The sequence below is a fragment of the Chrysemys picta genome, chromosome 5, assembly GCF_011386835.1.
Source record: "Chrysemys picta bellii isolate R12L10 chromosome 5, ASM1138683v2, whole genome shotgun sequence".
Classification (NCBI taxonomy): Eukaryota; Metazoa; Chordata; order Testudines; family Emydidae; genus Chrysemys; species Chrysemys picta.
In genome coordinates, this window is record NC_088795.1 from 60563383 (window position 1) to 60590651 (window position 27269).

The following is a 27269-nucleotide window of genomic DNA, read 5'->3' on the forward strand; positions in this document are numbered from 1 at the left end:
ATCTGATCATAATAATATCTGATCGTGCAGGCAGGGGACTGGACTCGATGACCTCTCGAGGTCCCTTCCAGTCCTAGAATCTATGAATAAGTAACAGTCATTACGCCATTTAGTTTCTAAAGTTTTCAGCCTTTTTTTTTTTTTTTTTTTAAATCAGTATGTCAAAATACCGGTTTACTATACAAATCAAGAGTGTCCTAGAAGATAGGCAAATTCTTGTATTTTAATTGCCCCCCTAGCCCTACTACGAGTGGCAGCCAGAAAAGTTTGTCATGGAATCACCATCAGCACCTTCCAGCTGAGGATCTCAAAGTGATTTACAAACATTAATAATTCAATTTCACAAGAGCCCTGGAAAAAAGTAAGTATGTGTGCACATGCACGTGTAACAATGGTTTACCACTAGCATCAAAATAACTGGGGAAAAGCTGAAATATAGCATGAAAAGTTGACAATGAAAATTTCAAAACTGGATTCGATTTAGCAGCGTTATAAGCTAGAGGGCTGGGGGGAGGGGGACAGGAGTAAGAATAAGGAGTGGGAGTGGAGAATGCACTTCACATATGCAACATCACTTAGTATATTTTACCAGGTCGGCTGCACACATTGCATATGCTCAGCCCCCTGCCTTGTTCCCCTGAGCATCCTCTGTTTGTGCAGCTATTTCATTTTTTATAAAAGATATATACTAGTCTAGGGGCCAAATTCATGCTTTATAAATTATGCAGCCCAGAATATTCAGTGAAGATTTTGTATAGTACATGCTGAAGAATAATCCGCAGCTTCCTTCTTGTAAAATGCACCTTCAACAATGGAATTAAATTTTAGAGCTGGCTCTCTGAAAGCTAATCAATGAACCTGTACAATGTTTCTGCCTCAACACTTCAAAATCCACCTGAGAGATCTCCAGCCTCTACTTTAAAAAAAAAAAAATTACAAGCTGGGGTTTGAGGGGTGGAGTAGTAAGGAGAACTACAGGAATAAACTTTTATCAACCTTGCTGAAGCCTATCAATATACCTCATACATTATTCAGAAACAGCGGAATCCATTGACATTCCTCTGGTTTTAGTGACTTGACATTTGGTGTAAATTAAGGATTCTACAGACTACTTGAGAAGGGGTAGTCCTGATGCCCATGAGTGGATTTCTCTCAACTCCTCTCAATATACTAAGAATCAAACTAAGGAGAGTAAAGTTGTTTACTCTGTGCATCACCAGGAAATGCTTCACAGAATGTTCTGATGTACATCATCTGGTGGTGAATAGATCTAAAGTTTGACCTCATTTCAGCAAGACACTTGCTGAAAAACTGCATGCAAAATTGCCAAGTGTGAAAACAGTACAAACTCCTGTCTGACAGCCTAGCCCTGGCCCTGCCCAGACCCCAATGAAACCATCTCAAGTGGGCTGCCAGAGAAGAGAAGTGGAAATTATTGGAATTATAATCTAATATGTTTAAAGCGATCCCACTAACCTTGTTTTGGTGACAGAAAGGCAGAATAGTCCAGTAGTTAGGACATTAGCCTATGACTTGGAAAACTTGGGTTGAAGTTTCTGCTCCACCACAAACTTCTTATGTGACTTTGGGCAAGCCACTTAACCTCCTAGGCCAGGCTCTTAAAGGTATTTAGGGACCAAAACATGTACTTTCCTACATCACAGAGGTGTTGTGAAGATGCATAAAACAAAGTGAGATGCATAAAAGATACTGCAATGATGAGGACCATATATGCATCTAAGATCGACACTGACTCAAGAGATGGAACGGGAATTATTTAACTGAAAAATCATCACCCAGGAAGAGATGCAGGAACAATAGGTGCAAGAGACCAAATACAGATATGCAGTCTGTGATTTAAAAACCTGGAACCAGGGCCAGGCTTACAGAGATTGCCAGAGTTGAGTTAAACTTACAGTCCTCAGGAATTCAGTCCTCAGGAAGTCTGTGTATATTGTATTAGAGTACTAGGGGTCTAAATCTGGTTAACTGTTGTTGTGTGACCAGAAATTGCCTATGAAATTGCCATACACTAGCCAGATGATGAGAGTGAATGAACTAACCGTCCTACTTCCCCCTTTAAGGCTGTCAAAAGAAACCTAGCTAGATAACTTGGGCCTGCTCTACACACAGTTTTGTACTGGTACCACCCTCCCACCCCTATCTCCGTATGGATGAGGCTATTGTTGGTAAAAAGGTGCCTTATACCAGTATAACTATTCCTGTGCAGGACTGGCCTGTACAGTATACAGCACCTTTATACTGATCTAACTGCATCCACACTAAAGGGATTGAACTAGTAGAAATATAATGGTATATTATTTGCTATTCTTCTTGTGTGCAGACAAGTGCTTGCTTTACTATTTCCATCATCATAGAGCCTTCAGTAGGAGTGTTACAACACTTGTAGCTTGTTCAGAATGTAGCAGTGATTCAACTGAGGTCAGAAAGACAGTAAAACCCTAGAGAGAGAAAAATTCCCCATTCTCTTATCCTTATTTCTAACTGGAGCCCAATTCATTCAAATTACACAACACAGTGTCTACACTAGCCCCATGTTGACGTGAGGATGTGGACTCAAGCACTACGCCTCTCGCGGAGGTGTAGTACAGAAGTCGATTTTACAATCCCTTTAGGTCCATGGAAGGGACTCAGAGTACACACATAAATGATTAACTTTATAGTGTTTATAACTGTGTTGTATAGTATAATACTGGAAAGGAGGTGGGAGGACTAAGATAAATTAAAAAGATTCTGTCTCAGCTTGAAATTACTTTTGTGAGTTCCAATGCTGTCAAGGGGTGTGTCTACACAGCAAAGAAAAACCCGGGGCTGGCCTGTATCAACTGACTCAGGCTCACTGAGCTGTTTCATTCCTGTGTAGACTTCCAGACTTGGGCTGGAACCTGACCTCTGGGACCCTCCCTACTCGTCATGTCCTATAGCCTGGGCTCCAGCCTGAGCCCAGAAATCTACAATGCAATAAAACAGCCCCACAACTCGAGCCCTGCATGCCCAAGTCGGCACAGGCCAGTCGCACATGTCTAGTTTCTGTGTAGACATACCCAGGGGGACCCGCTTTCATAGTCCATAGCAAGTAAGCTGGCAGCAAATGCTTACAGGACAGTAACTATGCACAAAATCTTTTCTATTAGTTCTAATCATTTTTTCCCCTTTTTGCCCTGATTTTCTCCATGACAATGTTTTACATATAAGCAGGCCTGGGCTTATCAGTATTCATCAACAGTAGATGATTCACACAATGATAAGGCATAGCACTTCAAAATAACTACCCCATTACTTTTTCCAAATATGAACAGAATGCTTTAAGTCAAAGATGCATAAATATTCTTCACTGAAGACATCTCACTTTTAATATTTAATATATATAGCTTCTATGTGCATCGTTTACCCAGAAAATAAAAACTCTGAAATACTATGATCTTGAACGTTGATTTTGCTTTGACACATAATAAAGCCTTGTAATAGTACTTTGAAAATAAAAAACTTCCGCAGATTTACTGTAAACCATTTTTAAAACTTTACATATGAACCTCCAAATACCCAGAGAAAAGACCATTTTAGAATATGCTTACAAAATACAGTATAATTTAACGCAGTCATTAAAAAAAATAACACAAGTGCAAAACTGTGTCAAAAAGCTGTAAACTTAATCTACAGATGTTATAATGGAAATGGTGATAGCACAATGTTACATCATCAGGAACAGTGACACTGCAATATGGATCATCACAAGCCAGCAAACAGATTTAATGTCTTCCCTAGGACTCCAACACAAGCTGATGTATTAGCTGATCCTCTTAACTAAAAACAAAATGGGATTAAAAACAGCATTGGGGTGAAATCTTGGCTCCATTAAAGTCAATGACAAAACTGCAAATGACTTAAGCAGGCCCAGGATTTCAACCCAGATCACCTCAGGGCAGCTGTTAATCACAATCTATCAAGCATTTAGCCCTCAAACTGAAAACAGATGGACATATGACCCACTATGTGGATTTGTTATATCTAACTTCTATTACAGGAATTAGATCCATGTTATAATGGAACCTGAGGTTTGCCCCTTCAAGACTAACTGCTGACAACTACCTCATCTACATGCATAATAAACTACAAAATGACTAAGATATCAGAATTTTCAAAGAGAAAAAATTACTTGTAATTCTTGTTTGGTAAAGATCTAATAAATGGAGGTATAATAAATTAACACTGATGAAGAAGTTAGGAGCTAATGCCAAAGAATTGGGGGTACCTGCTGCAAAATTTGGTCCCATTTTGTTGTGCTGTACTTAGGGCTTGCTCATTGATTTCTCTCAAAAGCATGTTGCATTGATTAAGATTATAACTGATTAGACAAAGGCCAGAACTTCTACAATCTCCTATAAAATGCAAGAAAAAGACCATAATACAATAACAGCAAAGGGGAAAGAGTATGAATTAATAGGTATATAATATGCCAATTGTGAACTTTATGTTCCTTAAATGAAAGTGGGTAGAATCACTGGCACACATCAGTGTGAAGGTACACTAGAGTCAATTAAAAAAAACTGCACTTTGGCTTGTTTGTTTTGTTTACTTTATTTATAATGTATAAATAGCACCTGAATATTTTTTTAACAAAAAAAATCAAAGTGAAAATGAACACAAAATCTCAACTCTAATCCAGAATAATATATCAAGTAAGACATAGAATCGGCTCCTGCCCCACAGCAGATATGGGGATATTTCAGAATGCTGCTTGTCATAAAACAAGCTTTGAACCGATGGCTTGCCATTGCTGAATAGACTTCACTACTCAGTCTTTATAAAAGGGACGACTCATGCCAACGAGGCTACCTGGGATTTAAGTAATCTGATGGAAGATTTTCATAGTTGGTCAAATTAAGGGCAGTTGAATGCATAGTTTATATAGTCAAACCATTTTTAAAAAGCCTAATCAACTAGATGAGCACATATTTCACTGAGTAGCCATATTTTCATCCTTGTGTGTTCCATCTGCTTCACTCCATTTTTGACTATGTACCCAATTTGTGTCATGACAAATCAAGATTTTACACTTTTCTGGGAAGCAGCTGTCTTTAGTTGCTTTGCGAGCTTGTTTAAAGTGCGTCTGGGATGCTCGGCTAATAACAGCAACAACAAAACAAGTAATTACGAACCTGATGTCTAATGTATTGTTCCCAAAGCGTTAATGCCTACCTACAATGGAGTTAGAAAATGAACTCATCCTGACTTGCTCACACATTACATTGCTGTTATATCATCATTTACTACTTGCACTGACACCACTCAGTGGTTGAAAGGCCCAACATATCACTCAAAGCACCAGTTCCTTTATTGAAAGTTTTGCACCTGTAGTTTCTGAACATTTGAACAGATTACTAGAGTTTGCTTCTCATGGTGTATACGTAAGTTTCACCTTCCACACACAGCCATCAGCTTACTTTCACATTCTGATATTGAATATGAAATCTCAATAGAAATGTTTTAGCCTGACCTCTACAATCCTTTCCCAGTACTTCAAGTTAACTACAATACTTTCTACCAATCTATATATCTACCTGCATTACTAAACTTATTAGATTCTAAGGTTGAGAACATCAAGCAAGACAGAGTAAAGAACTACATTAAATAAAATTAGATAATTACTTGCTTGAAATGCATTGGCATCCTCATAGTTCCTTTTACTTTAGTTAAAGTAATTATTTCAAAGTACACCTCTACCTCAATATAACGCTGTCATCGGGAGCCAAAAAATCTTACCGTGTTATAGGTGAGACCGCGTTATATTGAACTTGCTTTGATCCATCGGCGTGCGCAGCCCCCCCCCCCCCCCCCCCGGGAGCACTGCTTTACAGCGTTAAATCCGAATTCGTGTTATATCGGGTCGCGTTATATTGGGGTAGAGGTGTATTAGCACAGGAAAGTTTTATGTTTGATGTGGAAAAAAGTGGGTTTGGAGAATGGATATGAAGTAGAAGCTGTGTGACATACAGGATCAGAAAGAATATTCCAGGTATGTAAGGCAGCATTGGAGAAGGGCAGAAGAACCATAAGGAGAAGAGGCATGAAGTGTAGAGTACATGGTACAGCATAAGACCTAAGGAGGAGAGTAACAGGAGATAAATTATTAGAGGTACTACAGGCAGGGAAAGAACTGTGCAGCTCTCATTGACAAGAAAGTGCATTATTGATCTACTTTATTATGCAGAGTTTAGGAAAAGAGGACTCAGAAATAAATGTTCTAGCTAGCATAACACATTTTTATATTTAGTAACAGCAGCAACAGCCGGAATGGACACTTCATAACATTAGCACTCGATTGTTTATTTTGTTTCTAGAATTGGCTTTGTGCACACAAAAGAAAAGAACATGGTCATAAAGACCAATAAATCAATTCCCTAATTTAATAATATTTAAAACTTCCTATACAGTGAGGGATGAGGGAAGTCCAAGCATCAACAATGTCCTTGCAATGTATTAGCTACATTCTTTAGGACGCTATATAATTGTTAAAAGGTTCCCAGAATCCAAGTGTTTAAAAGTTATTAGGTGTAGGCCATTGACTAGATTTATTTTTATTTAACATTATTCTGACCTACAGAAACATCAGATTTCAAGACTGCTTAATTACTGTCCCAGCACTCTTTTCATTTTAGAGCCCAGTCCCTATATGTGTAAACAAATTAATCTGTATACAAACCTAATAAATTCTTTGCTAAAACAGGGTTCAAAGAGCTTGCATGAGGTTGTTTATAGAAGCCAAGTAATTTAAAGCAGATACTTGGTATGGGTGACATTGGGATCCAAAGCAGAATATAGTTAATCTGATCATAAGCAAATCAAAGTTTATGACTCCAAGTAGGAAGTGACAGACAATACTATGCATCTCTCATGGCGGCAGAAACAAGCAAAGCAACTTCATAGCAAGAAGCAGATTCTGCAGGACAGACGTTTTTTGTAAAAAGCATGTCTTCTAGCAGTTTTAATTGTGAAAATACCTTCCAAACTGAAGGATGAACATGGTCTTAACCTGGAAACAAAATTGCAGTCACTGATGGCCAACCATCAGTGTACAGCACCAGTGTAAGCTTACAGTAGATAGACAGTGCCACTATTGGCACTGATGAAACTCACCTTCACTTGAAATCAGAATAAATTTACTATGGCAAATAGTAGCTTAGACCATCTACATTGGGGATTGCACCAGTGCAGCTACAATGATGGCTAGCCACCAAGGACTGTAACTGAGGTAAATCCATATAATGTAGACAAGGCCTAGGGTAGGTATGAACAAATGTTTCTCTTTATCATAATGGTGTCTTAACTGGCAATTTAACAACCAGATTTTTAAAAACTATGGTGTAACTGAATAATTAATTTATGCATGTAATTACCCCAAATGGGTGCACAAATCAGGTATTTGCATATACAAATTACCAAATAAAGGGCAAAAGGAGTAGTGGATGACCAACATTATGTTTCTTCCCCACTGATACTGAATGTAACAGCAGCTTTGCTAATTACACTTGAAGTCCTTCATAGACTATTCCTGCCTTAGTTATCATTTCTAATACTGTACCAACACTATGACCTCAACCTTCATTCCACAAATGATTCCATTCTTCCATATTTTTTAAAAGTTTTCCAACAGGCATCTTTGCATTTTTCCCATGCCATCCCTCATTCATGGGAGCAGCTTTCTATAAATATCCAAAATCACTTCATTGTCCTCTCTCAAATCCTTCTCATATGTGAAGGCTACAAAAAAGCCCCCAGAAAAAAAATAAACAAATAAAAAAAAAGCCTTGACCATAATTAGGCAGCTGGAATGCTACCACACTTCACATCATGCTGATCAATATCATTTCATTATTTCTGTGCTCCCCCGGTCTATTTATTGGTTCTGCCTGCTGCCTATAGTCTCATAATTGGATTGTTAGCTCTTCAGGGGCAGAGATTGTCTATTTTGTTAGATATTTATCTCGTATCTGGTACAATGGGGACCTGGCCTGAAGGATTAGCACAACAAAAGTAATTAAATAAGAGCCATAATCTATCTCCAGCCTTCATACAAGCTTCCCATTGTCATCAGCAGGACACCCACTTTATAATGCCAAGCTAGTCAAAGGTCCAAAGTTTTGTAGGCCTGGTCCACAGGTAAAGATTGATTCTTCTGAATTACTGGCCCTTGTGCTTCTTTTTATGTTCATAATCTGCATGGTCCAATGAAGAAAAGATGCTATAGTTTCAGTAACGTTAACAATTTAGGGTAAGGCAAGGAAATTAGAAACCAATAATTATAAAACTCTTCTCTGAGTAATGTTTTAGTGCAAAATGGAATAGAATGAATGAATGATGGCTATTTTCAGGTTTGGCATATTATGTTTCACAAAGATTTAGGCTAATTTAAATATATTAGATCTGAAAATTTACAGTAATCCCAAAACAGCAAGATATCTGACAAATTAAACTTGCATTGCAGATCAGGGAAAGGTTGGAACTGGCAAAACAACAGAATGTTTGTTGGTACAGTAGAGTAAACATTTTAATTTACAACTCATTCATGACTGCTATTGGTTGAGGGGTTTGGTTATGGGGAAATCAGGTTGTACTTACTCAGTCACCTGCTATCCTATGACAGGCAGCAAAATATGAAGAAAGAAACAAAACAGCAAAAAATGCCCATTTTTCCAAAAGCAGTACTTTCAGTTGAAATAAGTATAAGTAGAGAATCAGAGTGCTGCTTATAATCACATTATGTAGAACAGGAAGAACAGCTATTCCATGACTTGCAAAGAAAGCAGAAACCTTGCAATCATAATTGGAAAATTTATCTCAATTTACCTAAAATTTTATTTCTTCTAATGGGAAAAGTCCATAGATGATTACAATGGACCATCCCGCTCTGCTCTTCCTGGAGGCAGAACCAGACCTGTCAGTCAAGACAGACAAAGTGGCCACACCCCTAAAGTCCAAGTCAGTTTGAGATACTTCTAAAGCTGCTCTGAAGAGCTAATTCCCCCTAAGCATTAAACAAGTAATTAAGCATAGCAAGAAAAACATATGAACATTTCCTTCCCCCCAGACAACTTCAAATTCCATCCCTAACATCAGTGGACAAATCTCATGGACAAAGGAGGGGCAGGGGGGAAGAGAGAGAGAGAAAAATGTAAAAACATAGGCTACCCTCAGAGCGTTAACACTTGTGCTGGTAGGGATGGATCTGTGCACTTTCTTCCTAGAAGCAAAGACGACATTTTAGGGTAAGCTAAAATAAATGTTTGTATTCTTTCTTGCATGGAAAGTTCACAAATCCATTACAATGGAAATGCCAATAGCAATACATAACCAGAAAGAAAGGATGAATAACTATAAACAACATGAAGGAGACATCTTCTATTTTCAATAGTTACAGGGAGAGCACAGCAGACAGAACCTTCCATGAGGCCGACACATTTAATTTGTAAAACTCAGTGAAGGGATGGAAAGATGATCACACAGCAACCCTACAACGCTTTTTATCTAGGCTTGAAAGGATTTGACTTCTATCAGTAAATGTCAATTTCACTGTACACACAAACCCATAAACAGTATTTCCATCGATTACAACTGAAATTTATGGATAGGCAAAATAAAAATGCTGCTTGAAAACTTATTAGAGTTTGATTTAAGGCTATTTAATTTGTATATGTTGTCACATGATGTTAACAATCTGTGTTCAATGGTTATACATAGGGCTGCTCATTAATCAGAGTTAACTCATGCAATTAACTCAAAAAAATTAACTGCGATTAAAAAAATTGTGATTAATCGCATTGCTAAACAATAGAATACCAATTGAAATTTATTAAATATTCTGGATGTTTTTCTATATTTTCAAATATATTGATTTCTATTACAACAGAATACAAAGTGTACAGTGCACACTTTATATTATTTTTATTACAAATATTTGCACTGTAAAAATGATAAACAAAAGAAACAGTATTTTTCAATTCACCTCATACAATACCATAATGCAATCTCTTTATCGTGAAAGTGCAACTTACAAAGGTAGTTTTTTTTGTAATGTAACTGCACTCAAAACCAAAACAATGTAAAACTTTAGAGCCTACAAGTCCACTCAGTCCTACTTCTTGTTCAGCCAATCGCTAAGACAAACAAGTTTGTTTACATTTACGAGAGATACTGCTGCCTGCTTCTTATTTACAATGTCATCTGAAAGTGAAAACAGGCATTCGCATGGCACTTTTGTAGCCGTCGCTGAAAGGTATTTATGTGCCAGATATGCTAAACCTTTGTATGCCCCTTCATGCTTCAGCCACCATTCCGAAGGACATGCTTCCATGCTGATAATGTTCATTAAAAAAAAAAAAAAGTGTGTTAATTAAATTTGTGACTGAACTCCTGGGGGGGGGGGGGGGGGGAAGAATTCTATGTCCCCTGCTCTGTTTTACCCACATTCTGACATATATTTCATGTTACAGCAGTCTCTTATGATGACCCAGCACATGGTGTTGGATTTACGAACACTGTCACTGCAGATTTGACAAAATGCAAAGAAGATACCAATGCAAGATTTCTAAAAATTGCTACAGCACTCGACCCAAGGTTTAAGAATCTGAAGTGCCATCCAAAATCTGAGAAGGACGAGGAGTGGAGCATGCTTTCAGAAGTCTTAAAAGAGCAACATTCAGATGCAGAAACTACAGAACCCAAACCATCAAACAATAAAATCAACCTTCTGCTGGTGGTATCTAATTCTGATGATGAAAATGAACATGCATTGGTCCACCCTGCATTGGATAGTTATCGAGCAGAACCCGTTATCAGCATGGATGCATGTCCTCTGGAATGATGGTTGAAGCATGAAGGTAAGTATGAATCTTTAGCACATCTAGCATGTAAATATCTTGCGACACCAGTTACAAAAGTGCCACAAGAATGCCTGTTCTCACTTTCAGGTGACATTATAAACAAGAAGCGGGCAGCATTATCTCCTGCAAATGTAAACAGACTTGTTTGTCTGAGCGATTGGCTGAAAGAGGACTGAGTGGACTTGTAGGCTCTTGTTTTATTTTTGAATGCAGTTATTTTTTTGTACATAATTCGACATTTGTAAATTCAACTTTCATGATAACGAGATTGCACTATAGTACTTATATTAGGTGAATTGAAAATACTATTTCTTTTGGGTTTTTTTACAGTGCAAATATTTGTAATCAAAAATAAATATAAAGTGAGTACTGTACACTTTGTATTCTGTGTTGTAATTGAAATCAATATATTTGAAAATGTAGAGAACATCCAAAAATATTTAAATAAATGGTATTCTATTATTGTTTTAAAAAGTTAATTGTGATTAATCATCCTGTTATTCGCTTGACAGCCCTAGTTATAAAGTTTTAGGTTAAAAAAACTAAAGCATCTGTCAATTTCTGTCTGACCCCACACACACACAATTTGTGTGCAACTGTGAACATTAAAATCGCTAAAAATTAAAAAGAAAACATCTATATTATCCCTCCAAATGATAAAAAATTAAAAGTTCTGCCAAGCCTATTTATATGTTGCATATGATCCTGCAGGCCAGGAGGTTGCTAAGAGTGAGTGATCACACAACATTCAAAAAAGAAAAAAGGTTTCTGGTGTGGTAAATGTCTGCCATGACCATTTAAGCCATCTAATAAATGAATCCTTGGCTTTATTTATTTATTGAGCAAAGGATGTTTGTTTGATTATAGAACAAATGACAAATGGAGCTAGAGATTTTCTGAATTGCTGAGTTTATTCAATATTCATTTCTTTCCACCCTTCCCCCCCCCCCTTTTTTTTTTTTTGGTAAGTACTTATAATATCCAAAGATTTTCTATGTGGTCAAAAGATGGAAGAATTATTTCCTAAGACTTGGGAAACACAGACAAAGTTCAGGATAAAGCCACATTAGCTCTTAGCACTTCTGTCTCCTGCTACTCAACTAACAAGGAAGCGTACTCTATAGTGGTGTAGGGTTGACATGTGGAGACAGCTGAAGTCTTCTGATATCCAGTGAGATGAAATTCTCCACCCACTTGCTATTGCCAGCATGCTAGAAGTGGCCTCCATTTGGAATTTCACAGTTGGGAGTTTTAGGCTCATATTAAAACTTTGCTGTGAGAAATCCACTATACATGTTTTGTCCTTATCTTGCCTGGATCCATACCAATGGCCTTCACACTATGACTTAAATGTAGACCAAGCCCATGAAAATGCCCTGACAGTGGAATACTTTCTAGAGGTTAAAAGGTTATTTATTTATAATTCAGGTAAATAATCTGTTTTAATTGGTGCCTCTTCAGTACCAGGCTGCTAAATTGAATTTATCTGGGCCAGTCCTTGTGCGAGCAGGTTCTCCCTGAGGGGGGAGAAAGAAGAGCAGTTGTTGCCACCTGAACTAGGACAGAGAACCAAGGTGCTTCATTGGACAATGTGCAGCCATCAGCCCCACTTCTGCTTTCTCGTTTTTGTCTTAATTGTCTTGGAGCATATTATGAAAAGCAGACATACATTGATGCTTTTAGCGATGGGTGAAAGTGTACAACCATGGTTACTGCATTTAATCTCCTCATCTGGAATAAAACTTTGGTTATTTGATCCTGGATGCAAATGTCCATTGACCAGAATCCCAGGGTCTGACTCTGAACTCAAAGAATATGAGAGACAACTCCACTCTTAGATCTATCAACTGCCTGCTTAGATGTTTAGTTTTCCTTTTATGAGTAAGGTTTGAAAGGCCAGCAGATTGTTTTCTGCCCAGGGACAGAGGAAGCATGGACATCTATGTAAAGGCTGATGACCTGGTTGTGACGCTGGCAGGCCAGATGCCAGCTCTTGCCTAGAATGCTGGCATTAGCTAAGAACTGACAACCTCATAGCTGGAGACCAGACCAGGTCAGGTCACCTGTATGTTAGTTTTGCTTAAAGTAGGTATTAGTCTTATAAGAATGTATTTAGTGTTTAGACTATAAAATGTTTGTATGTTGCCGCATGTATTAATCTCACTTATAATGTCTATATCCAATGGGTAAATATTTAAGGGTTTGCTCTGTAACTGTAAACCCCCCCAGTCAGGAGAAACATTACCAAGTGTGAAATACTAGATTGCCACAGGAGGTGTTATTTCCTACCCAACAAAAGAAGGACCCTAGACACCAGACAAACCATTGTAGAACATCAGAGGAAAAAAAGACTTTGTTGATTGCTTTCTCCCCACCACCACCCATGAAGAGGAGACATGCATGTAAACTCATCCCATCATCTTGAACTCTGGGGGAAGGGAATAAAAATCCCCGACAAGAAGAAACTGCATCTTTTTGGCTGTTTAATCTCTAAAGGGCCAGAGATTCTAAACTGAAGCCAGAGATTCCCACCCCTGGGTCTTCCCCAAAAGACACTTTGAATAGACAGATCACTCTGTTACTCTTAGGATTTAGATGGTAATTCATTAGTGTGTGCATGTTTGCTTGTTTTAACCTGCAAATAACTCTCTTATTCCTTTTGCCTGGTTAGTTTATTACAGGATTGGTTACAGGTGTTGTTTGTGGTGTAGGATCTAGACTACACTGATCTGGGGTAAATGATTGGTCTCTTGCGACTGGAAGCAACCTGATATGTTGTGATTTTTGGTGTAAATGAGCATTTATCACTAAGTCCAGTTTGTCTGGGTGGCAAGAGAGAGAGAGTTTAAGGGGACTGTCTGACTCCGTGGTAAGACTGTTATTGTGGTCCACGAGTTCACATTTGTTATTGGCTTGGTGAAATCTAATTAATGAACCACCAGTTTGGGGTATCTAACAATGTTGGCACTCAAAGTCGTGAGCCATTCCAGACAGCGTGACACTGGTACCTCGTTGGTTTTTTTATATAAGTCATTGCTAAAGTGTTGTCAAGACCTGAGAACTACATTTTGAGTGATCAGGATTACGTAGAAGAATCAGATATGCCCTAGTAATCCTAAAGTCAAGCCAACTAAAAATGTAGGAACTTTGTCTGTAAGGTTTGGGTGAAGTTGTTCCCTGAACAAGTTCTCCAGCCCATGAAACTGGCATTGATGGTCACCACCAACCCTCTGATATTTTGACATCTTGTGGTACTCCAATTATCTACTTCTTGTAGGTAAAAAGAGAGAGATTGCAATACTCCTTTCAGCATTGGGACTACATAAGATAGATATGATTGGTCCTGTAGGCTCAGGAAGAAAAAGGAAATTTCTGCAGAGGATGCATGTGGAATTTCACCCATGGCACCACATTAATAGTAATATTACTCTCCTACACTAGCAGTATCAGAGCCCTGGCAAATGTGACTAGAGACTGACTCTGTATTGTAGCCACCAGCTTCTGAAACCTGTCCTCTGGTAGAAAAACTCTCAAAATTAGTAACTAGAATGACCCCCTCATGTAATACACAGAGTCACTTGTTTCCTGGTGGGATTGAAAAATCAATATCCAAAATCATTATTCTTATTTAGATGGGACAGGAAGAGACTACATCTAAAAACATATTTCAATATTGTACTTCTACATCCATTTTATACCCTCCAAAATAATCTCATGCACAAGAAATAAGATAATTCAAAAAGTATTCATAAAGTCAAAGAGTAAATAAATCACCTCACACTAAAAAAAGGTTTGGTGTTGGTGTGGAGTAAAAAACTATCAGCGCCTAGCCTTAATAGCTAAAACATGAGACAAATGCTGGATTTTAAAAGATGGCAACTACAAAGAAAGAATACACAAGATCTTATTTAGCTCAAAAAGCAAGACACATAACAGGCAACCTTTGAGCATTTGCCTAAAAGAGGCAAATTTTTTCCATAATGAAGAACAAAAGAAACCTACAAAATGGAGAGGAGACATGGCATCATTTTTCCATGGGACTCAGCTGCCTTTATGCTAAAAGGGTCTAGCTCTTAAAAGATACTCTACACAGATCTGGACACAAGGGAACCAGCCAAAGCTCTTCAGCTGATGTAACTATATAGCAGGGATCAGCAACCTTTCAGAAGTGGTGTGCCGAGTCGTCATTTATTCACTCTAATTTAAGGTTTCGCATGCCAGTAATACATTTTAACATTTTTAGAAGGTCTCTTTCTATAAGTCTATAATATATAACTAAACTACTGTTGTATGTAAAGTAAATAAGGTTTTTAAAATGTTTAAGAAACTTCATTTAAAATTAAATTAAAATAGAGCCTCCCCACCCCCGGACTGGTGGCCAGGATCCGGGCAGTGCGAGTGCCACTGAAAATCAGCTCGCGTGCCACCTTCGGCACACGTGCCATAGGTTGCCTACCCCTGCTATATAGTGATAGTAGAACCAGAGACTGAGCTGTGTGCAATGCAACATATACTGTCAATACATGTCTTGTTGCCCTGTTCTTTCACAAAGACAAATTACTTTTAGGCTTCTGGAGCTGATGAAGACTAGGCAGTATATTACACACACACGCCCCCAAAATGAAGTGATATTTTGGCATCAATTACTAGTAATCAGTGACTTTGAGTTGTAACACTGACAAACAGATTTTTCCATTAAATAAAATGTAGCTTCTTCACTTCTTTTTCCTGAAGTATACATAGGAAGCCTCTGCCATGACTGGTTTTCTGTCACAGAATAGACAAAACCAGGCATTTAGGAGGACACTGGGGAAAGAGCTGAACTTTCATGCAAGTACCTAATAAAGCTTATCCATTCTCTTTAATGTTAGAAATTCAGGTGTAGTGCAAACTAGATGTGAAGAAGAGTGTAGTGAGGCGGAATGGCCTCCCTCCAAACTGGAGTCTGAGGAACCATTACACTCCCCTGGGTGGGTGGAGCCAAATGCACCCCCGCCCACCTCACAGGAAGTATCAGAGCAGGACAGGAAGTAGAAAAGGAAAGCGCTGGAGCTCAATTGCTGCTGAGCCACAGGAGAGAGTGGACGTCTCTTCTAGGGAGCAGGTGCCTCTGCAAGAGCCGACCCAGCCCCAGAGTGGACCGACACCTTGCCATCAGGGGAGGCAGTCAAGGACCCCGAGGAGCTGCTGGCGCTACCAATAGCCGAAGACCCTGAGGAGACAGGGAATCTTTGGACCATGGGAGCCTACACACAGAAGGTGGTAGGAAGTAGCCCACAGGGATCAGACTCTAGTCCAGTTCTGCTGCCAGAGTGAGAGTCAGCGTGTTGCAGCTGGAATCCCACTCTGCCACTGTTAGGACCCTGGGCTGGGACGCGGTGGAGTTGGGTGGTACCATGTACTCCTACCCCCTGCCACTCCACCTCTAGGGTGCAGCCTCCTCACCATAGACCACCCGTGTTGGCGCTCACCCCCTGCCTGAGCCCCTAGACTGCTACAGATCTCCAGACTGTTTGTAGCTGTCTGCCCCAGCCACATGGCTGTGGGCTAAGCTAAAGACTGTTTGAGTCTCTGCCCTGCCCAGAGGGTCAGAGCTCCCTGATAGACTAATTATAGGCTGTTAATTACTGCCCAGCCAGGTGGTTGTGGGCTAAACACTGTTGTACTTCACTCCGCTCAGGGGCTGGAACTCTCCCCTTTAAGATGGCTACTTGCAGTCTGCCAGTAGTGGGGGACCACTACAAAGAGATCTCAAGTGTGAGGAACCACTACAAAGAGATTCCAGGAAGCTTTCATTAATAAAGAACATTAATCTGTCCCTGTGCTTCATTTCCAACATGTAAAGAACACTTAAGTTTGTTCTGGATGGTCCAGAACTGAAGCCATCCTCCTCCTGTAGTCTTGAATTCAAAATAATCTGGGGAAGATAAAGTCGTGTTCCCCAGATTTCCATCCAGAGACTCTGAAAAAGGAGCTGGGTTTTGCTGTAATGTCTTCTCTGCACCACAACAATTCTCATTTACAGAGTCTTTGGAAGAGACGGTGTGATAACATTCTTGTGGCACAAATGCAGTCCCTGTGTCTCCCCTCATGATGTAGCAGTAGAGCAGTTCTGCCTCACTTTTCCAAACATAGTTTTCAGCACACTTCAGTTTATGAATGTGGCTTATCCTTTAGCAAAGTCACAGAGTTTAACTGCTTCCAGGATAGCAGAATCTCCATGTCCAAGATAAACACAAACCAAAATAATCTTCGTTTTATTGGGCTCAGGTTTTAGCTCCCTTCCTTTTCAGGCAGACTCCAGCATCAGTGTCTTGCCTTAGCACTCATGAGCAGGTTTCCTGGTAAGAAAGTCAACAGTCTGTGTCAGTCCTACCCTCTGCAGACCACGATCTTCATTCAACTTCTGTCCCCAGCCATGCTTCTTGTACAATATGGGAGCTACCAGTCTGCTCTCCTTTCTAATCAGAACTAGCTCAGTTCAGAGCTCTTCTTTTAACCACCCCTTCCAAGCCTGACAGCTGGCAAGACCTGACAAGCATGGAGGGAGGGATAGTTCAGTGGTTTGAGCTGGCCTGCTAAACCCAGGGTTGTGAGTTTAATCCTTGAGGGGGCCACTTAGGGATCTGGGGCAAAATCAGTACTTGGTCCTGCTAGTGAAGGCAGGGGGCTGGACTCGATGACCTTTCAAGGTCCCTTCCAGTTCTAGGAGATAGGATATCATTTAAAAAAAAAAATCAAGTCTGACAACTGTTGTAGATGAAACAGATGTTGCTGATGGTCCCTGGACCACCTCATTAACCCTTCCTGGCCAGTCTGGGATTCATAAACCCCATCACAATGCTGCAGAGCAGAAACAACATGTATGTGTGTAACTGAGAACAAGATAGCAGAGAGCACTCAAATGCTAGGCCTATGTACAGTAACCAATATATCGTGGGTCCCAGAACATTTATTTTACACATACGTGTGCGCATGCCAAGGGATCCAGAGTGCTCTACTGCAGAGGTTACAAAAATGGAATTATAGAGGAGTCAGGGAAAGGGTACTCACCTAACTTTAATTCTAAACATTCCAATTGGCAAGGAGGTGCCTAAGTACTCCTGTCACTGATTTTCTAGGATTCCAGATTCACATTCAGGGAGAACGAGCACAAGTATAGATCTAGATAGTCAATACTCAAAGAAGAAAAAAGCCCTTCAGACCACTCACTTGAATTAAAGGAAGGTAGTTTGTGATTCATGTTTTGTTGAGAATTCATCTGACATGCTGCAATTTATTTCTTTTATCTTGCATTGATCTGGCAGAATGTTTTTTCATATTACATCTGAAAATCATGAATTGTTAGTGAAGCACAAGGTGTCTTTTTGAAATAGAAAAACTGAATCAGTGACCTGTCTTACATTATTAAATTAGCATGTAAAATTGCAGGTTGTCAAAGCTGTACAAGAAGCATACCACAGAATGGTTCTGCTTGCTATTGCACTACCACTAAGTCCATTCTGTTTAGCCATTCCCTTGCTACATTAGTTTTTGCCACCTAACCAAAACTGTTCCAGAAAATATTTTGTTGTCACTCAAGATATTGTGAGAAATGATTATGGTTGTAGGTGCAAAGTAAAACCAGACAGAAAATGTTTTTGTATATATTCTGTTGTGACATATCCAGGAAACAATTTCAACTCCCAACCATGAATTCTGAAGATCTGAGGTGGGGTTCAGGAAGGAAAAGAGACTGTTGGAGGGATGACACAAAGAAAGGAAGGCAGTCTAATCATGGGTATTGACAACTGTGCGTCAGGGAGCCAGCACAGTGGGAAAGAGGAAAACAAAGTGACCAGGCAAACAGATGGAGCCAAAAAAGTTGGGAAAATCCCAAGTGACAGCAGCATTAGTGGGTGCATGATTCACCCATGACATCCTGTGGTACTCCAACTATCTACTTCGTTGTAGCCAAAAAACAACCAAACAAAAAAAAATTGCAAGAGTCCTTTCAGCACTGGTAAAAGAGTTACTGGAAGAGGAGCTGTAGAGCTCACAACAGAGGTCCAATTCTTTCTACAGACAGAGCTCCAGCACATGGTCTAATGGTTAAGGCATGGGAATAAAAGAAAAATCTGATTTGTATTCCCAACTCTTCTACTGACTGCCGCCGTTTTTCCAACTATAAAAGGGAGATAATACCTTTTTAAAGTTCTTAAAGATAACAAGAAAAAAGTTGCTATAAAGATACAACGGCTTTTATTATTTTAACACCAGCTTTCATCAAAGCACTTTAGACATTAATTAACCCTCTACTCATCTGCAAGGTGCTTAAGTATGCCATCCATTTTGCAGATAGGTAAACTGCTGCACAAAGTATGTAAGTAACTTGCTTAGGGACACTTGGTGAAATCAGTGGCAGAGTCAAGATTAGACTCTGTCCTAACACAATCTGCTGCAATAACCACAAGCCATTGCTCCTTCAGAGTCCAAAAAGTGAAAGAAGGAACCAGTTATAATCAAAGAACACCACTTTCCAGTTTATTTATCAAGCTTTCTTATACAGAATAATTGAAATGTAAGGCTAGAAGAAACTTCAAGAGGTCACCTAGTCCATCCCACCCTGCACTGAGGCAGCACCAAGTATTCCTAGACCATAACTGACAAGTATTTGTCTAACTTGCTCTTTAAAACCTCCAATGATGGGGACTCCCCAACCTCCTTTGAAAGCCTATTCCAGTGCTTAACGATCCTTGGAGTTGGAATTTTTTTCCCTGAGGGAGGACATCTGAATATGATTGAGTGTGGGTGGGGAAAGGAAGGGGATGAACTGGAAGAGAGAAGTAGGGGACAGAGATTTAAGGGGGAGAGGGAAGCAGAAGAACAATGTAAGGAAAGAAGGAAGAGATACAAGTGATTGGAGAGGAGGAATAGGAAATAGGGAACAACAAATACTGAAAACAATTCAATAAAAGATGTGCTATGTCAGGAAAGAAAAAGTAAGCATATCAAAACCATTGTAAGTACAATAAAAGTTCATCAAATTGAACGTTGAATCACTGTTACAATTAAGTACAGTGAACAGCAGGAAACAATTTTATTCTTTTAAATTGGAGAAGCAGGCTCAGGGTAGAGTTGGCAAGAGAGCTCAGTATTCTTCATTTTAACTACAAGGTTTAGCCCATAAGCTAATAAGAAAAGGGGAAAATGTCTCATCTAGTTGACCAACCCTCCCCATCACACAATTTCATACATTAACATCTCCAATGCCTCTTGTTTATTACCACGCTCCTAACATTAGTATCTAAACAATTAAATCCAGGCACGCAAGGATCACATATTTATGTGATTGGATTTTTAATATGCATGATTCCATGAGACTGATTTACATACTTGGGAATGGACACCATTTCTTTAACTTAAATTCATCTGAGTCCTTGAGAATATCTTGAGAACAGGCAGAGGATTGTTAAAATTTGCATGGGTTTTTGAGTAAACATTGAAGCCAGCTTATTCTCCTTTCCCAAAGAGGAGAAAGCTGGCCTCAAAAAAGGCTCAAACCAAGAGTAGAGAGAGAACAGTAACAACTAAGCCAACCCTGTAAATAATCCTTCTTACCTCATTGTAGGAAAAAAAGCTTTCTTCCACCACAAACTAAAAAAAACCTTATCTAACTACACACTCTGTGGTATATAGATGGCATACGATAGAATTGTACTGACCTTTAGATTTAAACCTGTATCTCCCCAAGTGAGAATAATAACCTGCAGGCCTCTGAGAGAAATCAGAAGCTTGTGGAAGTATGAGGTGATTATAAGCAGTGCTGGTAACTGCCTATTAAGGTTGCTTGACACTTCCCATTATAAGATTCAGGTTTTAGTTGCTTATAACTTTGCCAAACTTTAACTGTTTGAGCTGAAGTTTTCCTTGGGAGATGTCTGCCTCAGGCTAATTATTTATGTATTTGTTTTAGCCAAAATGGTTCAGCAATTTCTGAGAACAATGTTAGGGAAAAATACATTTCCCCATATTTCATATCTGGAGACCTTTTCTTTGAAATGTTCTAGTGCCCCCATGCTTTGGACTTATGTCAAAAATGTGCCTTTTGCAGTCCCTGTGAAATTCCACCCAAATTTGGATGAGATATAAGCATTTGAAAAATCTCAATTTGAACATGCTTAGTAGAGACTTGCTGCTAGAGCTTAAAAGCTAAAATCTTCAGAGTCCATCCTCACTAAGCATGCTGAAGCCTCGCACAGCTCCTAGTGCTGACCAGCCTGCACGTGCGCCATCCCCACATAGTAACTGTGCATGCTCCAGTCCTGAGCTATGGGGGCTCAGAAGGACTTTCCCTGAGAAGACTAATCCCAGCTGCTTCAGGTTGGGTGGGGCCAGGCACCAAAACGGTAAGCAGGAAACCTGTCTCTCATGCTCTTAATTACCCACGCTGCATGGCTGCCAGGAGAAGAGAAGAGGAAGCTGCTTGATTCAAATATATAGGGACAAAAGCCAGAATGGGGGGAAGGAAAGAAGCAGACTGGAATAACAAGTCTGGGAGCCACTATGGTGAGGGAGTGACCCTGGGATCACACAAAGAACTGAGGGAAAGAAGCAGACTAGGACTGGCTGAGCAAGGAGACAGGGACTGGGAAAGGGGAGAGAGATTGGAACTTAGATAGTAAGCCCAGAGAGTGGCTCTATGGTAAGAAGAATGGGTACAACATCTTACAAGGGACAGTAGGATAGCAGGAGAGTTTGCTGCCTTCTAGGAGCAAAGACTAAGGACATCACCACAAGAATAAGCAAGTTTATAAGGTTCGCAGAAGAGACTCCTTTGGTGGTGATCTACCTTAGCATGAGTGACACCATATAAGGTACCATTCCACAGATTCTGGTCTGAAAAGAATGCTGAAGAGAGGAACATCCACACAATCGTCTCAGAAATTCTTCCTGTTCCTCGAGCAAGAGAGAAAAAAAGAAGGCAGAAGATACTGGAGATCAATGGTTGGCTAAGTAGATTGCATTGGGAGGGAAGGTTTTGATTTTGTGGAATACTGGAACACTTATTATGAAGAGAGGGGATTAAACAGTTCTGATACCCTCCATCTCAACAGAAGGAGTACTATTCTCTTGAGTGATTGTCATATTATTGATTTGAACTAGGACCATATAGAACATAGTTGCAACCAAGGCCCTGTAGTGGCACGAAATCTTGTATAAAGGGGGTCAAATGAGGTGTCTAAGACAAGGTTATGGTTTGCTAGTTATGATTATGCTGTCTATATGTGTGTATCAATCTTGTAGTTGAAGTTATGAATATTGGCTCTATACTGTCTGTATTTCAAACTTATGCTGCTTCTGGGAGACATCCCAGATAAGTTGGTGTTAGCTCTGCCTAGCCTGCTTGATGGCCGATTAAGGACCATCAGCTAAACAACTGACCCATTGAGAGAAGGCATGTACGCCTTGTAACTCAGCAAAGTATGCAGGAACTTGCCCATGTGACTCCAGACTCCATTTTGCTGTAATTTTCCACAGTAAGAACAAAGAGGTGTTCTTACACCTGGAAAAGACTATAAAAAGCTGATGCCTTATCTCCATCTCATCTTCAATCCTGTTTCTTATCTCTGGAGGGACTTTGCTACAAACTGAAGCTCTGAACAAAGGACTGAGGACCCATCCCAGCTGTGGATGTACTCCAGAGACTTGATTTAAACATGCAGCTTATTTCATCACTATTACAAGCCTGAACCAAGAACTTTGCCATTACTATATGTAATTGATTCCATTTAACCAATTCTAGCTCTCATCTCTATCTTTTTCCTTTTATGAATAAACCTTTAGATTTTAAAGGATTGGCAACAGCGTGATTTGTGGGTAAGATCTGATTTGTATATTGACCTGGGTCTGGGGCTTGGTCCTTCGGGATCGAGAGAACCTTTTTTTTCTTTTACTGGGGTATTGGTTTTCATAACCATTCATCCCCATAACGAGTGGCACTGGTGGTGATACTGGGAAATTGGAGTGTCTAAGGGAATAGCTTGTGTGACTTGTGGTTAGCCAGTGGGGTGAGACCAAAGTCCTCTTTGTCTGGCTGGTTTGGTTTGCCTTAGAGGTGGAAAAACCCCAGCCTTGGGCTGTAACTGCCCTGTTTTAAGCAATTTGTCCTGAATTGGCACTCTCAGTTGGGTCCCGCCAGAACCAGCATCGTTACAGTGATAAATTAGTTAGAGTAGTAAAGGAGGGCTTTAAACAACCATGAAGGGGGAGGGGAGGTTAGGAGGTATAATTGGGCAACTGTGGTACAAACACCCAAGTATGTAAATCAGTCTCATGGAATCATGCATATTAAAAATCCAAGCACATAAATATGTGATCCTTGCGTGCCTGGATTTAATTGTTTAGATACTAACCTTAGGAGCGTGGTAATAAACAAGAGGTATTGGAGATGTTAATGTATGAATAGAAATAGTTACACTTAATATTGGTGGGCTAGGTCTTATGATTTGGATGTTAAAATCGACAGTTATATATCTTGTTTCGCAAGGCTAGAACGGGGGCAAAAAAGGGAAAGAAGGTGGCACTATACATCAAAGACACAATTACCTGTTAGTCATCAAAGACTAAAAATCACAAGAATGAGAACAGTTTGAATGCTTATGGATTTAAGATGGGATACTGGTGGATATCTGTTACAGACAACTTAATCAGACTAGAACAGTAGTTTTCAACCTGGGGTCCACAGACTATGTCTAAGATTTCTAAAGGGGTCCGCACCTCCATTTGAAAATTTTTAGGGGTCCAGAAATGAAAAAAGGTTGAAAACCACTGGACTAAAGAACAGGAGAAAATGCTCGTTAAATATCTATCCATAATATGTAGGAGGAAAAACAGATCAAAGGTGACTATAATCTGAGGGAGATTTTGCTGGACATCTTATGCAGCCAGTAACAAAACTTCCTTAGAGTTTCTAAACATAATAGAATAATTTTTAACGCAAAATCCTGCACCCAACATAGATGTAATTCAATATTCATCCTTATTCTGACAGACAAGAAAGAGCAATGACTGTTGCCTAGGTATCAGTGATCATACACTCAGACATGTAGGAGTGGAAGAGACCTCAATAGGTCATCTAGTCCAAACTCCTGCATTACGGGGGAACTAAATATTATCTAGACCATCCTGACAGGTGTTTCTCTAACCTGTTCATAGAAGTCCCCCAATGACAGAGATTCTACAACCTCCTTAGATAATTTGTGCCAGTGCTTAACTACCCTTATAATTAGGAAGATTTTCCTAATGTCTAACCTATATCTCTCTTACTGCAATTTAAGCCCATTACCTCTTGTCCTGTCCTCAATAGATAAGGAGAGCAACTGATCCCCTTCCTCTTTCTAATGACCCTTTACTTACTTCAAGATTTATCTTCTCTTCTCCAGAATAAACAAACACAATTTTTTCAATCTTTCCTTCTAGGTCATGTTTTCTAGACCTTTCCTCATTTTTGTTGCTCTCCACTGGATTCTCTCCAATTTGTCCACATCTTTCCCGAACTGTGGTGCCCAGAACTGGACACAGCATTCTAGTTCAGGTCTTATCAGTGGAAGAATTTCTCTTGTATCTTGCTTACAACGCTCCCGCTAATACAGCCAGAATGATGTATTAACTTTTTTTGCAATAGTATTCATTTGTTGACTCACATTTAGTTGGTGATCCACTTTAACCCTCAGATCCTTTTTCTGCCATACACCACCTAAGGCAGTCACTACCTATTTTGTATTTGTGCAATTGATTATTCCTTCCTAAGTGTAGTACTTTGCATTTGTCCTAATTGAATTTCATCCTATTTATTTCAGACCATTTCTCCAGTTTATCAAGATCACTTTGAATTCTAATCCTGTCCAAAGTGCTTGTAACCCTTCCCAGCTTGGTATCAACTGCAAACTTTATAAGTGTACTCTCTCTGACATTATCCAAATCATTTATAAAGTTCCTGAATAGAATCAGACCCAGGACAGGTCCCTGGAGAAAACCACTCAATATGCTCTTCCAGCCTGACTGTAAACCACTGATAACTCTCCGAGTTCAGTTTCTCTACTAGTTGTGCACCCGCATTACAGTAGGTTAGTCTAGGCTACATTTCCTTAGTCTGCTTATGAAAAGGTCATGTGAGACAGTTACAAAAGTCTTAGAATCATAGAATATTAGGGTTGGAAGAGACCTCAGGAGGTCATCTAGTCCAATCCCCTGCTCAAAGCAGGATCAACACCAAGTAAATCATCCCAGCCAGGGCTTTGTCAAGCCGGGCCTTAAAAACCTCTAAGGATGGAAATTCCATCACCTCCCTAGGTAACCCATTCCAGTGCTTCACCATCCTCCTAGTGAAATAGTGTTTCCTAATATCCAATCTAGACCTCCCCCATTGCAACTTGAGACCATTACTTCTTGTTCTGTCATCTGCCACCACTGAGAACAGCCTAGCTCCATCCTCTTTGGAACGGCCCTTCAGGTAGTTGAAGGCTGCTATCAAATCCCTCTTCACTCTTCTCCAGACTAAATAACCCCAGTTCCCTCAGCCTCTCCTCGTAAGTCATGTGCCCCAGCCCCCTAATCATTTTCCTTTCCCTCCGCTGCACTCTCTCCAATTTGTCCACATCCCTTCAGTAGTGGAGAGGCCAAAACTGGATGCAATACTCCAGGTGTGGCCTCACCAGTGCCAAATAGAGGGGAATAATCACTTCCCCCAATCTGCTGGCAACGTGCCTACTAATACAGCCCAATATGCCGATGGCCTTCTTGGCAACGAGGGCACACTGCTGACTCATATCCAGCTTCTCATCCACTATAATCCCCAGGTTCTTTTCTGCAGAACTGCTGCTTAGCCAGTCGGTCCCCAGACTGTAGCGGTACATGGGAATCTTCCTTCCTAAGTGCAGGACTCTGCACTTGTCCTTCTTGAACCTCATCAGATTTCTTTTGGCCCAATCCTCCAATTTCTCTAGGTCACTCTGGACCCTATCCCTACCCTCTAACGTATCTATCTCTCCCCCCAGTTTAGTGATATCGGCGAACGTGGTGAGGGTGCAATTAATCCCATCATCCAGATCGTTAATAAAGATGTTGAACAAAACCGGACCCAGGATCAACCCCCAGGGCACTCTGCTTGATACTGGCTGCCAACTAGACATGGAGCCGTTGATCACTACTCACTGAGCCCGACAATCTAGCCAGCTTTCTATCCACCTTACAGACCATTCATCCAATCCATACTTTTTTAACTTGCTGGCAAGAATACTGTGGGAGACTGTACCAAAAGCTTTGCTAAAGTCAAGATATATCACATCCACTGCTTTCTCCATATCCACAGAGCCATCACAGAAGGAAATCAGGTTGGTCAGGTATGACTTGCTCTTGGTCAATCCATGTTCCTGATCACCTTCCTCTCCTCCAAGTGTTCCAAAATGGATTCCTTGAGGACCTGCTCCATGATTTTGCCAGGGACTGAAGTGAGGCTGACCAGTCTGTAGTTCCCCAGGTTCTCTTTCTTCCCTTTTTTAAAGACGGGCACTATATTTGCCTTTTTCCAATTGTCTGGGACCTCCCCCAATTGCCACGAATTTTCAGAGTTAATGGCCAATGGCTCTGCAAACACATCAGCCAACTCCCTCAGCACCCTTGGATGCATTAGATCTGGACCCATGGACTTGTGCACGTCCTGCTTTTCTAAATAGTCCTTAACCTGTTCTTTTACCACTGAGGGTTGCTCACCTCCTCCCCATACTGTGTTGCCTAGTGCAGCAGTCTGGGAGCTGACCTTGTCTGTGAAGACCAAGGCAAAAAAAGCATCAGTTCTTCAGATTTTTCCACATCATCTGTCACAATGTTGCCTCCCCCATTCAGTAAGGGTCCCACACTTTTCCTGACCTCCTTCTTGTTGCTAACATATCTGTAGAAACCCTTCTTGTTATCCTTTACATCCCTTGCTAGCTGTAACTCCAATTGTGCCTTGGCCTTCCTAATTACACCCCTGCATGCTCTAGCAGTATTTTTATACTCCTCCCTAGTCCTCTGTCCAAATTTCCACTTCTTGTAAGCTTCCTTTTTGAGTTTAAGCTCACCCAAGATTTCACTGTTAAGCCAAGCTAGTTGCCTGACATATTTGCTATTCTTTCTGTACTTTGGGATGGTTCGTTCCTGCACCCTCAATAAGGCTTCTTTAAAATACAGCCAGCTCTCCTGGTCTCCTCATATTAGCTTCCCAGGGGATCCTGCCCATCAGTCCCCTAAGGGAGTCAGTCTGCTTTTCTGAAGTCCAGGGTCCGTATTTTGCTACTCTCCTTTCTTCCTTTTGTCAGGATCCTGAACTCAACCGTCTCATGGTCA

The 27269-nt window shown here is 40.2% G+C and overlaps 1 protein-coding gene across 16 annotated transcripts in view; it reads right to left on the reverse strand.

The window, feature by feature from the left end:
• FBXW7 (F-box and WD repeat domain containing 7) overlaps positions 1-27269 on the reverse strand; it is a 295965-nt gene that overhangs the window by 178513 nt on the left and 90183 nt on the right. The gene's annotated exons all lie outside the window — the stretch shown is intronic.